This window comes from Equus caballus, chromosome 9, assembly GCF_041296265.1.
Source record: "Equus caballus isolate H_3958 breed thoroughbred chromosome 9, TB-T2T, whole genome shotgun sequence".
NCBI classification, from domain to species: domain Eukaryota; kingdom Metazoa; phylum Chordata; class Mammalia; order Perissodactyla; family Equidae; genus Equus; species Equus caballus.
Genome location: NC_091692.1, coordinates 22,028,727 through 22,043,988, shown reverse-complemented (window position 1 = coordinate 22,043,988; position 15,262 = coordinate 22,028,727). Strand labels below are relative to the sequence as shown.

The following is a 15,262-nucleotide window of genomic DNA, read 5'->3' as shown; positions in this document are numbered from 1 at the left end:
GACTTAAAAGACAAAGATTCTCAGGCTGAATCGAAAAAATAAGTCTAGTCACATGCTTATATCATGTATTTGAAGTGGATTTCTTATAGATAGCACACAAATGGATCATGGTTTTTACTACTCTGCCTATTTCTGTCTTTTAATTGGTATATTTAGACCATTTACATTTAATGTGATCTTGACATATTAAGAATTAAAATTCTAACATTTTATTTTGTATTTTCTGTTTGGTCTTTTTTCATATCTCTATTTTCTTTTCCTGCCTTCCTGTGGGGTACTTGGACATTTTTAAGAATTCCTTTTTGATTTATCTATAGTGTTTTTGAGTATATCTCTATCTATAGCTTTTTTAGTGGTTTCTCTTTTGGTCACGTATCTTATCAGAGTCTATTGGTGTCCTCTGTGCCCTCTTTTCTATTGTTGAGCCCATCCACTGAGCTTTTAATTTCAGTTATTGTATTTTGAGTCCTAAAATTTCCATTTGGTTCTTCTTTATATCTCCTATTTCTTTGCTGAAAATTCTTATTGTAGTTGTTGAGGTTTTCTAATTTCTTATTTGTTTCAAGTATGCTTGTAGTTGCTTGTTGAATCATTTTTATCATGCCTGCTTTAAAAGCTTTGTCAGATAATTTTAGCATCTCTCTCCTGTTGGTGCTGACATCTTTTGCTTGTCTTTTTTCATTTAGTTTGAGATCTTCCTGGTTCTTGGTATGACGAGTGATTTTGATTGAAGCTTGGACATATTTGCATTTTGTTAGGAGACTCTGGATCTTATCTAAACCTTCTGTGTTAACTGTGTTTTTTCTGACACTGCCCCAGCAAGAGAAGAGAGTGAGGCACCTTGTTATTGCTAGGTGGAGGTAGAAGTACAGATTTCTCATTCAGACTGCACTGATACCTAAGGCAGGGAGCTCATCGGTACTGCTGGGTGTGAAGTGGAGTTTCATCTCCCCAGATGGTCTCCACTGACACCAAGGTGGGTATAGCTTCACAGCCTCTGGGTGATGGTGGAAGTTCTAACTCTCCATTAGTCTTCATCTAACACCACCCCAGTGGTGAAAGGGAGGGATGCCTCATTACCGCCAGGTAAGAGTGGAAGTTCTGGCTTCCCACATGGTCTCCACTGTTGCCATGGGGGGGGAGGGGGACTCATTATTGGCTGGCAGGGATCAAAGTCTCAGCTCCCTATTTGGACTTCTCTGACACCATTCTTGCCTTGTTACATCCTAATTAGGTTAGTTCTAAGCTCCCCACTCCGCCTTTCTTGGCATCAGTAAGGGAGTGTGCTACAGGTTTTTTCTATGTGTGGTATTTGACTAGAGTGGAGTGGTTATTGCTTAAAAGTTTTCTCTCTTTCTAGGCTGCCCTTTTCCTGGTCATTTGGCTAGAGAGAGTAGATTTGGGGGAACTTTTTTTTGTCTGTACCCATTGGCATTTCTGAGTTACCAGTTTCATCAGTTCAAAGTCTGGAGTATATGCCGCAAAAAGAAAACCTGGGGAAATCACCACCTCCTCATTTCTCAGGCTGATAGCTGCTCTGCTTCCTTCTCTATCCATTTCAGAGTCTTCTTGTGTTTGTTTTACACATGATGTCTGAGGTTGTTAGATGTATTTAGCAAGAGGAACACAGAAAAGTATGTCTGATCTATCTTCCTGAAGGTGAAAGTCTTCTCTATGTTTTGTTGAATTTATTCCCTAAATGACTAAATTTATTTCTGTAAACTTGCTACCACAGAGCAGAAAATAAATCCATGAACGAGTCACAAATAAAGATGTCTGTGAAAGCACTTTATAAGCTGTACATATATTTTAATAAACTATTTAGGCAATGTAGGAATTAATTTAAACCTTCAGGGAAAGGCAATACTGTAGTGTAAAAAATATGGACTCTGGAGCCTGACTGATGTAAGTTCTCATGCTGATTCTAATACTAGTTGTGTTTCTTGAGTATGTTAGATACCTCTTAATTCTCTTTAAAATGAGGGTAAAACATCTCTTCATAGGGTTTCTTATTAGGATTTCACGAGAAACCATACATAATGCAGTCCACGCAGTACGTGATGGGCAAATACAAAACTAGGATATGTGCCTTATCCGCAGGGGATGTGTTCTAAGACCCCTAGTGGATGCCTGAAATCAGGGACAGTAGTGAACCCTCTGTAGTCTATGTTTTTTCCTATACTTACATACCTATGATAAAGTTTAATTTATAAATTGGGCACCATAAGAGATTAACAACAATAACTTCTCTTTGGCATATCCCAATTGCCAGCATCACTACTCTTGCACTTTGGGGATATTATTAAGTAAAATAAGGGTTACTTGAACACTAGCACTGTGATATCAAGACATTTGATCGGATAACCAAGATGGCTGCTAAGTGACTAACAGGCTGGAAACATATACGGTGTGAAAACATTGGAGGAAGGGATGATTCATATCCCGGGTGGGACGGAGAGGGATCGTGTGAGATTCTGTCATGATACTCAGAAAGAAAATCGGAACCATGGATAAGGGAGGACTACTGTATTAGCTCCCTCTTTTTCCCTAACTTTATCAGAAAAGGAAACAGATTTGTAAAAATATTAGTTCTTTTACTTTAAAATAGAGGCTCTCTGAAATACAGGTGCCATATTGTGATTTACAATAAGAAGATGTATTTGGTCTTCATTCCTGTTTCTGACACAGAGCTCCTAAAACCCTTGGAATTTTCTAATTGAAGAGAGCGATAAATGTCTTTTGTTATGTTAATGAGGTAACTTTTGGATCATACCTAAGAATGAGGGCTGGTTGCCAGGGGATCCAACCATGTAATTAGAGGGTTGGAGCTTTCACTCCTTCATTCCCTGACCTCTAGGAAGGGGAGAGGGGCTGGAGGTTGAGTTCAATCACGAATAGCCAATGGTTTAATCAATTGTGCCTTTGTCATGAAGCCTCCATTAAAACCCAAAATGTTGCCCTGTGCATCTCTTCCATCTGGCTGTTCCTGAGTTATGTCCTTTTAGAATAAAGCAGTAATCTAGTAAGCAAAATGATTCTCTGAGTTCTGTGAGACACTGTAGTAAATTAATCAAACCTGAGCGGGGGCGGGTCTTGGGAACCTCTGAATTATAGCCAGTCAGTCAGAAGGACGGGTAGCAACTTGGACTTGAGACTGGCATCTGAAGTTGGGCAGGGGGCAGTCTTATAGGACTGAACCTTTAATCTGTGGAATCTCCCGCTATCTCCGGGTAGATAGTGTCAGAAGTGAGTTGAATTGTGGAACACTCAGCTGGTGTCCTGAGAATAGCTTGTTGGTGTGGGGAAGACACCCCACACACACATTGGAACTGGTACAAGAACCTATTTAATAGGTCAAAATATCATAAATATGTTCTTCTGTAACATTAACATCACTTTAGGCTGCAGTATGGAACAGTAATTATACTCATCGCATATAAAATTACAGGAAAAAAGCATTATCCCTAGAAAGAAATGTATAAATATGGATCTTCACTACAAGCGAAGGAATGAGCGTGGCTGAGATAAAAACTCAGGATGTTGGCAGTGTATCTCTGTATGATCAGCGTTGCTGCAACAGAGCTCATAAAATTAACACTTAGTCAACCTCTGTGACTAGAAAAAGACCCAGAAGACAGATTGTATGATATGTTCTCTTTTCTTTACTCTGTTTGTATACTGATAATCTAAAAAGCTGGTAACTAAGAAGCTGGTCAAACTTCACTGCACCTTTGGGAAACAGTTTAATGTCCAAAAAGTCTGAACATGATTAAAAAGTGATTAATTCAGTTTGTCCCCTGAGACTGAAGATTAAAGCCATTCAAATCAAGTTGATGAAGACCATTTCACCAAATTAGGTCAAATTAGTGACAACTTTGAAGAAGAAAATAAAATGCAAGTTGCACCAGAAACACCTCAGTCATCATCTAAGGTTTTCACTAGTTCTGCAATCAGAGACGTGTTCCATTGTAGTGTTTTGCTGCATTACCTACAATCTTCTCAGGATATGGACAGCAACAGGACACTCAAGCAGCTGCTACATAGTGAACTTAGGTGGCAAGTGAGAGGCAAAAAGAACCATCAAAAGAAACATCAACAGTCGATGGTGTTAACCTACTTGAATACCATCAACTGTTTATTACTTGTTTATTGTGCATTCTAATATTCAAGTAAGAATGGCTTCTCTATAGCATAAATACTTTGACATGTTCAAGTTTATTTCTACATTATTTTCTATAAAAGAAACATTTAATTTCATTCCCAAATGAAAAAAATCTAGTTCTTGCTGAAAATGTGTCCTTTAAAGGGATTCTTTAAAGAAGGAATTCTTGCAGGTGGTCTCTACTACAAATGAAAATGCGAAAAGGCCCTTAAAGAAACTTTTGGCCCATAACCCTCTCTTCTGTCTTCCCATGCTGGGTTGCCATTTAAGTAAAACCTCCATGGGCGTCTTAAATGCCACAGCAGGCATGTGCCTGCCGGCTGTTTGTGAGATTGTATAGGTCATGCAGCCTAGGGGTTCAACGTTAGTGTTCTTGGATCCATTAAGGCTCCACTGGAGGGTTGAAATTCAATCTTCAATCACTGTTCTGTAACAAATTGGCACTTTGGGCTTTTGCTAAAAGAGTTGCTTTATTCCTGGTTTGAGCTATTCGTGGACTGGAGCTGAAGTTTTTAAGGTCAGCTTCTGCTTGGCAAAGTTGGAGGAGTTAGGCTGTGGGATTGTTTCTGGCAGGGGAAGAATACTTAGAAGCTGAATCAAATGATGTTGAGAGATCAAGGCACGTCCTCAAACAAACAATAACGGATTATTCCCTTCTGCCTAATTTTTGTGAAATTCTTACCCAGAGTATTATTCACTTAGTGTAAAAGAAGGAATGAGAGTATTCCTCCCCGACTCGTTCCTTTATGGCCTGGTTTGTCTTATGTCTGTATCAGTATCTGCGCTGCTAGAAAACAAGTACGAACACCCCTCTCTTGATAAGAACCTACTGGTAAAGTGTAAGAATCTTCAAAAACTGTGTGCTGCCACAGGAAATATTTTAAACGTTTAGTTACTCAGAAGAATCTCATTCCTACAATTAACCCCGCAGCTTGAAATTTTGTATATTTAGTTAAGCTAACTGGGTTGATATAAGAGTAGTGATTAAAATAATGCCTAACAGTGAGTAACCCAAAAGTTATTTTTAGTGGGGTTTAGGTTTCCTTAAAAGATGTTTGTTGCCTAGTCTTTACCTATTATTTCCATTATTCTAATTATATTTGGTTTAACCTAAATTGGAAAGCGCTTGACTGTTTGTGCACATATTGACAGATGGAGAGGAGAGGCCTTCTGTACCTGGAATGAGCCCAGCGGGGAAGTTCACAGCTCCTTGCTCTGAGGCATTATCAAAGTGCACAATCAACAGGTAGACCATCCACATTAGACTGTACTTTGCCTTAAAAAAAAAAAAAGGATAGGGAAAGCCCACAATTGGAATATGTAATCTGATACTATGTAAGATCTTCTCCAAGGGTTTTAAACACACTAGCTTCAAGCCTGTAATTTTCCTCCTCACTTTCAATGATTGCAACAGTATCCACCCAGTGAGTCAGAGTGAACAGGTGAGCCGAATGGACCTGCCTTATCCTTCACCTCTCACATATCTTGGCCATTAGATTCTAATTCTTGAATGTTTCAACACCACCTCGGTTCTCATTTTCCCTGGCCACTGTCTTAGGTCAGGCTCCATCTGCTCTCATGCGATGATTGCAATAGTTTGCACACGTGCCCTACCTTCAGTCCGAGTCCTATCCTTACCCGCGTTACCTCTCTACTCCCATTACATTCAAGATCAGAAGACTTGTAAACCTCCAATAGAGGAGTTTTCTAAAGCATGATACTGTTTATGAAACTCCTTTAATGGCTTCCTAACACCTGCAAGGTAAATCTCAAACTCTAACCAGCCACACCTTGCTCTTCATCTTCCCCTTACAAAGCATCTTCCCTGGCATATTCTCCATACCCATGTTTTGCAAACTACAGTTCTTGACCCTCTGTTAGGTTGGAAATCAACTTAGTTGGTCTTGGCTCACGCTGTTAGTGAAATACAATAGAACAGACCAGATGATCACACACATAGTAAGATTGTGTCAGAATGTATGTTGTAGAAGATGTAAAATGTATTTCCTACTGTGGATTGAGGTAAAACACACACATACACAGAGGGAGAAAGTACAAATCTTTTGCTTAACATAAGTAACCCATGTTTGTTAACTAAAATTTTTAGAAAAATTAGAATAGCAATAATTTTTAAACAACTAAAATTCCACTATTCACATACAATGTAGATAGATAAATTTAGTGTTGTATGTTTCTACACACACAAATATTCCTGATTTATATGCATAACTACGCAAGTACTTCATACACCTAGAAATGTCTCAAAATATTTGTTGATTGAATGAATAGATATAAATTTCTTGTTATCAATGGAATTCCATTATGCATATACATAATTTTGTCCTACATAATATATTTTGATCATTTTTTTATATCAATACATATTGATCTATATTATTTTGTATGGGTATGTAGTATTTCATTTTATGGATATATCAACAAACAGCTTTAATAGGTACATGTTTAGTTTAGTTTCCAATTGCTTCTCATTATGAACATCATTTTTGTGAACATCCTTATGTAAGAGCAAACATGCATATGTATGTGTGTATATATGTTATATATATATATATGTATATATATGTGCATGTGTGTGTCAGGTGCAGATTTAAGTGCCTTATATTAACTCATTTAGCCTGCAAAACAACACAGTAGAATAGGTTCTGTCATTTTACAGATGAGGAGCCAAGGCAGAGAGAATTTAAGGCTGTTGCCCAGGGTCATGTGTTAGCAAGTGGCAGAGCCAGGATTTGAAACCAGCCAGTTTGGCCCAACAATCTATGTGCCTAACATTACTCAGTGTTGCCTCTGCAGTTGTCCAACTAGGATAAAGTCCTGAAAGTGGGCTTAAATTCAGTGGAACTAAAATTGAATATATTTAAAGCATTTGTCCCAGACGCACATGAGGCATTTCCTCACACTTTGAAGGGCTCTGCTCTGCCTTTTGCTTTAATAGTTCTGCCCTAACCCTTCTTTGCTTGAAAACCTTTGACCCTTCTTTGAGAACCTCGTTCAATAGCCACATCTTTTGTAAAGGTTTTTAAACATGCTAGTCATGCCAGGCAGAGGTTAAGACACTTTCCTCTGTGCTGCTATAGCTCTTCGAACACTCCTGTACCACAGTATATGTAATATTTTATTATAATTATTTGATCTATGTCTTTCTTCCCCACTAGAGTATGGACTAGTTCCTTCAGACCAAGAATTCTACCATTTATCTTAGTGCCCCCAGAGCCTACCTCATAGCAATTGTTAAATGGTACACGTTGAAAAAATGAATAAATTAAGAAAAGAGAAAAAATAAAAGGTTTTAGGTTCATAAAACTGAAACTGAAAAGAAATCACTAATGACATTCTAATGATTGAATTAAAAGCACTTTAAAACTATTTTATGCTTGCCTCTCTAGTCTTTCCACATTACATTCATTAATCATTACTTTATGCACACATACACATGCATACATACTTACATACATACATACATACATACATACACACAGTATTTTACTTCCTAAAGTGATCTGGTATCATGTGATTTTGTGATGCCTGCCACTCAAAGCATATTCTGGACTCTGGAGAGGCCAACAACTACAAATTCTCTTTCAATGAGTTCTTCTTGGAAAAGTCAGAGTATCTTGAATTTAGTTAATATCAGTAGAGTGACATGAAAATAAAAATTGCTGCGTAAGTGCTGAGTATTGCTATTGATGATTAAGTTTCACTAGACATAGCCCAAGTGATTTTCCTCATTATTGACATGAAAGTGATTTTATTTAAGCAAAGAAATAAGGACTTATTCACAATATTTTCACTTCAAATAGGGTATTACTAGGATATGTGATAAATACCCTAGTATATATACTGGAAATATTTATCTTTTCCTTTCCATTCTGCCTTGTTGACAGAGCTTTATAGGTACTTTTGTAGAGTTAAAGCTATATTTATTTACATCGAAATCCCAATACCCATATCACAAACTTTGAGTTATAATACTACTTCCATGAATTTTTCTGGAAAGAAACCTTCCTATGGGTGCAGGAAGGTTTGAGAGAAGTCCTGGTCACCTCAGTAATGGGGTTGGTCACAGCAGGAGCTGAAATAAATATTGACACTATCTCAGATATTTTTCTGCAGCTGAGATAGGGTTACAGATGGCTGTGGGCTCTTTCTGGACTGGTCAGGGCCTGGCTGAGACATGTACAAATCTCCACCACAGGACAGGGTACCATCCCTGAGAGAGCTCTAAATCAAGAGGGCAGGAAATGACAACTTGTGGTAGGAAGAATATTAGCCCCCAAAGATTTCCACATAATCACTGGAACCTGTCAATACACTTCCTGGCATGGCAGAGGGAAATTTAGGTCATAGATGGAATTAAGTATGGAGCTAATGTTAGAATGGAGAGATCTTCCTGGATTATCCAGGAAAACCCAATGTAATCACAAAGGTCTTTATAAATGGAAGAAGGAGGTAAATGAGAGGGAACTAGAGTGATAGGAGCATGAAGATTCAAGCTACTGTTGCTGGCTATGAAGTTGAAGGAGGGCAGAGGGATGTGGGCAGCTTCTAGGAAAAGTCAAGGAAAGATTCCTCTAGAGACCCAAAAGGAATGCAGCCCTGCAGCCCTTGATTTTAGCACAGCAAGACCCATTTTGGACTTCTGAACTACAGAAAATAGTATACTTCTGTAAGTTTGTAGCAATTTGTTAGAGCATTAGAAGAGCAATAGGACACTAATACACAACTGTTGGCACTTATTGATTGCCATCTAAGTGCTTGACACACACATCCTAATATTTATCTGTGAGATGACTATATCTACGTTTGATGAAGAAACTGAACTTTGACTAAGGTAACACAACTGGTAAGTTTCTGAAAGGTGCAACTTGCTGCTTCTGAAGGACAGAGGGAGGGATTGCCCCACGTAGAGATGGGTGGAGAGGAGGAAAGAGGACTAAATCATGAAACACTCCACTATGCTTCCTATGTTATTTCTATCTCTTGTGATAAAGCGTATTTCAGAATTTAACCTCATTAAACAGGTACATTTTATTGCATGATTTCAGAGTAATATGAAAGAAAGAATATAGGGTCAGGACATAAAGATGCCAGTCTCATCTCTGATGCTAATTAGCTGATTGTTCTGACTTTCTTCATATATCCATTGGGGATAATAACATTTATCCTATTTTGTTAGCATCAGATTAGATTAAAACAGAAAAATTACAGTGATATATATTGTCATATTCATAGTATTACTGTTCTTTCAGGCTTTAGAGCACTTTTTAAATACATTTTCTTATTCTCTGACATATTGAGAACTTGGTGAAATAGTTGTCACTCTACTAGCTGATGTGCTGAGTCAATGTAGAAAATATACTACAGAACTTTCCTGAGTGAATTTGTGGTACATAAATGCCCTTCACATGCACTTTTTCAGCTCCTCAGCCTCCATAAATCTGTCAATTTGCAGTGTAATATCTGTTCCTTTTTTTAGCAGGAAACGTTCCTTGATATGTTACTCACAGTTCGTTATTTTTCAAAAAGTAGATTTACAGCACAACATGTAGCTGTTTTCTGATTTCCAATCTTATTTGCTTGACCAAGTAGTTGACATCTTCATTATTGGATTGTAAGAGTAGGACATGCCCATTTCACTTCCTTGAAATATAGGGACTCACAGTGTATGGACAGAATTAAGGAAGCCTTTTCAGATATTCTGAAGACCAATGTCTCCTACAGCTAATTCAAGGAACAACTTAGACAATCACACTTGGCATTAAGAAAAAGCCTCCTCCTTTAACATTCTTGTTCCACCTCACCTAGCTGCATGTGCACTAGTGTCACTCAGGCCACTGGAGGTGGTAGTGAAAATCAAGCAACAGGAAAAGAAGGTCATATATTAAACTTGATTTGATTTGGTTCATTTCACTAAATGATTGGCTTCTGGTTTCATTGGAATAGCCTTTCCCACTTAACGTCTGCCAAAAATAATACAAAGCCATTCAGAAACTGTGAAACCCTCCATGCAATTTCTGTCTGTATTGGATGAACCAAATAATGAATAGCCCATATCTAGAATTCCCAGATCCATTGAAGTCTGTGTACACCCTAAGACTTGGTTACTTGTCTACAGACACATAGAAACTTCTCCAAAATAGCACCTGCTTTAACATGGTGATAAATCTCCAGGTTATTAGGACTCTTTGTGGCATGCCTCTATGAAGTAGGATCATGATGCAAATGCTATTATCCATTTCTTTTTTTTCAGAGCAATGAAAAAATATTTACAAATTATAGCTTGAAATATAAGGTCATAATCTGGCCTCAGCCAGGTCTGTGAACACAGAAGTTGGACATCATCAATGTCAAGCATGAAAAGTCTGTTAGGAGTTGAGTTGCTATGAGATTTTACAGCAAAGAAAGCAAGGATGATGGTTGTGGAGCTGAGGGCTCCATGGACTTTCCAGACATAAAGAAACCTGCTCTAGTAATCCAAAACTTATTTGAAATGGCCTGGGATATATCATTTTAGCTAATGGGAATGTTAATTAGAGCTTTTAAATTCCCACTTCAAGGAAAGATTTGATCCTTCATGGTTGTGAAATACTTACCTCATGAATTCCTAGACTACAGGTTATACAGAAGAATAAGTCATACAATATGCTCTAACTTCACAGTCCTTTATGAAATGATGGTTTGATCAAATGCTTTCTTATGATTCTGCCAAGATGAGGAGCCCTGTTTTGATCCTTTTTATTGTGTCTGCCTCTAGTGAGCAGGGGAAAGTCCAAGGGGAATGGGAGTAAAAGGCAGCTCACGTTTCTTACTGTGAAGTTGAATCTCCCAGGGTACTCCCTCCTTAAGAATGAACATTCTTATGCAGGTTTTGTTTGGGTAGAAGCTTACTGTGTGGATCCAGCCTAGGTAAATGCCTGGGAAAATGTGTGGTTACATGGAGTTTTTATTGCTCTTTAATTAAGTGTAAATTAATTTTTACAATTAGTAGTAATTATGAGCAATTATGTAAACTACCATATGAAGCATTAAACATAGTAAGTGGACCAACAGAAAAGTTGGCCAATCATTTAGTGAAATCAATCAAATCAAATCAAGTTTAATATATGACCTCCTTTTCCTGTTGCTTGGTTTTCACTACCACCTCCAGTGGCCTGAGTGACACTAGTGCACATGCAGCTAGGTGAAGTGGAACCATGAATGCTCAGAGGAGGAGGATTTTTCTTAATGCCAAGTGTGTCCTGTATTTTTCTTTTTTTTTTTTTGAGAAAGATTAGCCCTGAGCTAACTACTGCCAATCCTCCTCTTTTTGCTGAGGAAGACTGGCCCTGAGCTAACATCTGTGCCCATCTTCCTCCACTTTATATGTGGGACGCCTGCCTCAGCATGGCTGGACAAGTGGTGCCATGTCCGCACCCGGGATCTGAACTGGCGAATCCCAGGCCGCCAAAGAAGAATGTGTGCACTTAACCACCGCGCCACCGGGCCAGCCCCTGTCCTGTATTTTAAAGGTGTTCCTATTTGTCTCTATATATATTGCTTGGACATAAAATAAAGAAATAGGGACACTTCTTGAGCTATGGGAGTATGTGTGGTTAATGTGGGGTGTGGTTAATGGTTCATAGATTTATAGGAAATGTTTTCATCTTGGAGCCTGATAAAGGAAATGCCTGACCTTGCAGGAAGAATTTTCAAACACATCTTCTTCCCCTTCCCACACACACAGAGTTTTGACAGAATATTCCACCTCTCCCAACCTCTGTTACATGTACTTTATATGGTCAGATTACACTTACATTTTGTTCCATAACCATAATGAGGACTTTGATGCTTTCTGTAATTTGATTCTGAAAGTTACAATCCAATAAGCAACATTTACATTATGAGTGTGCAATATTTTTCATGCAGCCCCAAGTATGATCTAGGGTTACATTTCTCTCCTGTAGTTCCAATGTTGCCATCCCTGTGACACTCAAGGACACTGTTTCAATGCCTTCTCCATATTTACTTTCAAAATCACACCTGATTTTAGTTGTCTTGGTATTTTCGAACCATGCTTTCCTCACGTTGCTGATTTGGTGCCCTTTGTTTCTTCCTTCCTTCCTTCCTCCCTTCCTTCCTCCCTTCCTTCCTTTCTTCCTTCTTTTCCTTCCTTCTCTCCTTTTTATTGAGATTCTGATTACCTTTATTTTTCAACTTGTTTCAAAAAGAAACATATTCTTTTTCGTCTTATAGCTACTGGAGTTTTATCTACTTTACTTTCATTTAGAAAGGATTCCATTGTTGTTTAGGTCACTGCTTTCTGTTCTATTTTAAACTGATGGTTTCACTTTCTCTGGAGTGTCTTGTAGATTTTCCTGAATCCTACCTTTATTTAAAGCTCAAGGCCTGGGGCCGGCTCCGTGGCCAAGTGGTTAAGTTCGCGCGCTCTGCTGCGGCGGCACAGGGTTCGGATCCTGGGCACGGACATGGCACCACTCGTCAGGCCATGTTGAGGCAGTGTCCCACATTCCACAACTAGAGGGATGTGCAACTACGATATACAACTGTGTACAGGGGGGGTTCGGGGAGATAAAGCAGAAAAAGAAAAAAGAGATTGGCAACAGTTGTTAGCCCAGGAGCCAATCTTTAAAAAAAAAAAAAAAAAGCTCAAGGCCTTCAGATGTCTCAATCCTTCTCTTCTTTGCTGTGGCATCTCTGCAGATGTCCTCTGAGCCCTCCATCCCTGCTCTCATTTGGACTGGCTGCTATTGAGGCTACATTGCCCATTTGATCACTTCCTTTCAGAGCTCTCCTGAATTCTGAATACAGCTATTTTCTAGGTGCCATATTCAGCGGTGTGCAGGTTAATGTTTAGCAATAGGCTCTCCTAACAAATAAACAAAACACTGATTTGTAGCATTTTCTGATGTCTGTGTTATAAATATAATGACCAATGTCAAGTTTTGAACTTGAGATCACAGACCATGGAGTTAGAAAGAGATGCACCCAATCCGCGCTCCCAGGTCTCTGCCAGCAGCTTCAGCACACCATTGATGAGAACCATTCTGACAGAGATATTTCTAAAAAATATTCATACTTTTTCTGAGTTAACAAAGCAACCTGGGCATCATTTAATTTTATTGAGTGGCTCTGGGTCATTATTATTAATGTCAAGCTCTAAGGCAAAAAGTGGTGTCTCTACAGATTATAACATTTAGAGAGAAGATATTTGCCTGTAAACTAAATGACTAAATAGTTTAACATGGAAATTAGATGAGCTAATTAAGTAAAAAATTCAGCGGTATTTTGTTTATTTTTGAGGGGCTCGTTGTTATCGTTAGTTAACTTTTTAAATGACAGTACTAGAATCTAGTTTTCATGGTTTGTGTAGTTGTTATCTCTGACTGTCACCTGATCCTTGATATGATCTCGTTCCTGTCTTTTTTTAAGGCCTTTTATTTATGCTCTTATTTCAAACCACTGTAAATGCATTTATTAGTAAGTTATCAGAGAATAAATATTAGTAAATAGTGTCTTCAATAACGCATGCAGATTTTCCAATAAGTGATGTTAGTTTGCTTCTCTTTCATTAAGTGTGTTTTCTTTAACATCATAAAAGAGAATGCTATCCATGCATCTTCTGGCAGAAAAGAAAAATAGGTTTTCCTCTGTTTGAAAAGTTCACTTTAAAGGTTTTTGTGATGCGCGACAGCTTTAAAATAGGGTTGCTTTTTAGAATGAATTGCCTGCAGCTGCTCTTAGAGTTTCTTTTTTTTCTGAGCACATCCATCCTACTTGGACATAAAAAAGCCTGCATATTTAAACATCACTGATGGGCCAATAAATAAAATGCTGCATTTTTAGGGGAAGGTTCCTGAGAACTAATGAGTCGCAAGCAGAGAGGGAGGATGGAAGCGTGGTTCTACTGCATGCCTTGCTCCAATTACTTTGTGTTTTAGCCATCTCTGTGCATCTCCCCACTTGTGAAGGCAGGGGATGGTGACAAATCACTTGATGATCGGAAATACCCATGAAATGAATGTGGTTCTGGTGTGGTTGTCTTTAAGCATTTGCTCCTTTCTCTTCTCCTCCACAGCTTGCTGAAGGTGAATCTTAACCAAGGTAAATTTGGATGGAGGACATTTCTTTATGTCTAAGGAAATTAAAGCTATTCAGGCATACACCTGCCACATAACTAGAAAAATATCTAGGGTACCATTTTCATTTCAAATCTGCAGTTTCTAGTGCCATCAGTATGGCTAATCACTGGATTGTTTTATTAGAATTACTATTTTATCAAAGTAAATCTAGAAAAATGCTTGAAATGTGTAAGATTAGTGTCCAAATACAGAAGGTGGAATTATAAAATTTATAGATATAAAATACAATAAATATCATTTGTGCATGATAATGGCATTCTTGGCATTCACTGGACTATATGAAATTCATCTGTTTCATCATAAATGGTTTAACTGTATATTTTAATACATTTTAGAATTGCTTAAAAATGTTGTATGTAATGCAGATATAATAAACCGTGACATGTCTAAAATTGTCATGGCCACATAATTTTTATTTGAGTATTCAGAAAGGATTTTACCTAATCTAAGATGAATTTTCATGTAGGTATATGATCTCAATAAAATATGATTCAAAAGGACTATTAAACTCTAGCTTTACACTGGGGACTTGAGCCCAGAGTAAGTAAATAAGTAAGTTTCATTTTGAAAAAGTGGTTAGTCATTATCATCAATGAAAGTCGAAAGAAAAAAAACACAAAGATTTGATAATTTATATTTCACACAGGCAGGTAGGGATGGGTAGGAGGATCTTTTTCCCAAAATGATACTAGTTCTAGCATTGCAAGCCTGGAGTTATTGTTTCAAGAATATTATACTAAGCCAATCATTTTATTAAAACTAATGATAAATTAATATCATAAAATATGATATAAAATACCTGCCTGGAATTGTTAACATAGAAAATGACTTAAGGAGTATATCTCTAGCTCTCCAGACAGATTTAAAATGTACTTATACTTGAAGTCATAATACTGAAAGTTATCTTAGTGTATTTTCTGAGAGCAGTTGCGTAAAACAG

General features: G+C 37.8%; 1 protein-coding gene across 3 annotated transcripts in view; it reads left to right on the top strand.

The window, feature by feature from the left end:
* Positions 1–15,262, top strand: part of NKAIN3 (sodium/potassium transporting ATPase interacting 3) — a 613,676-nt gene that overhangs the window by 305,451 nt on the left and 292,963 nt on the right. The window lies entirely within an intron of this gene.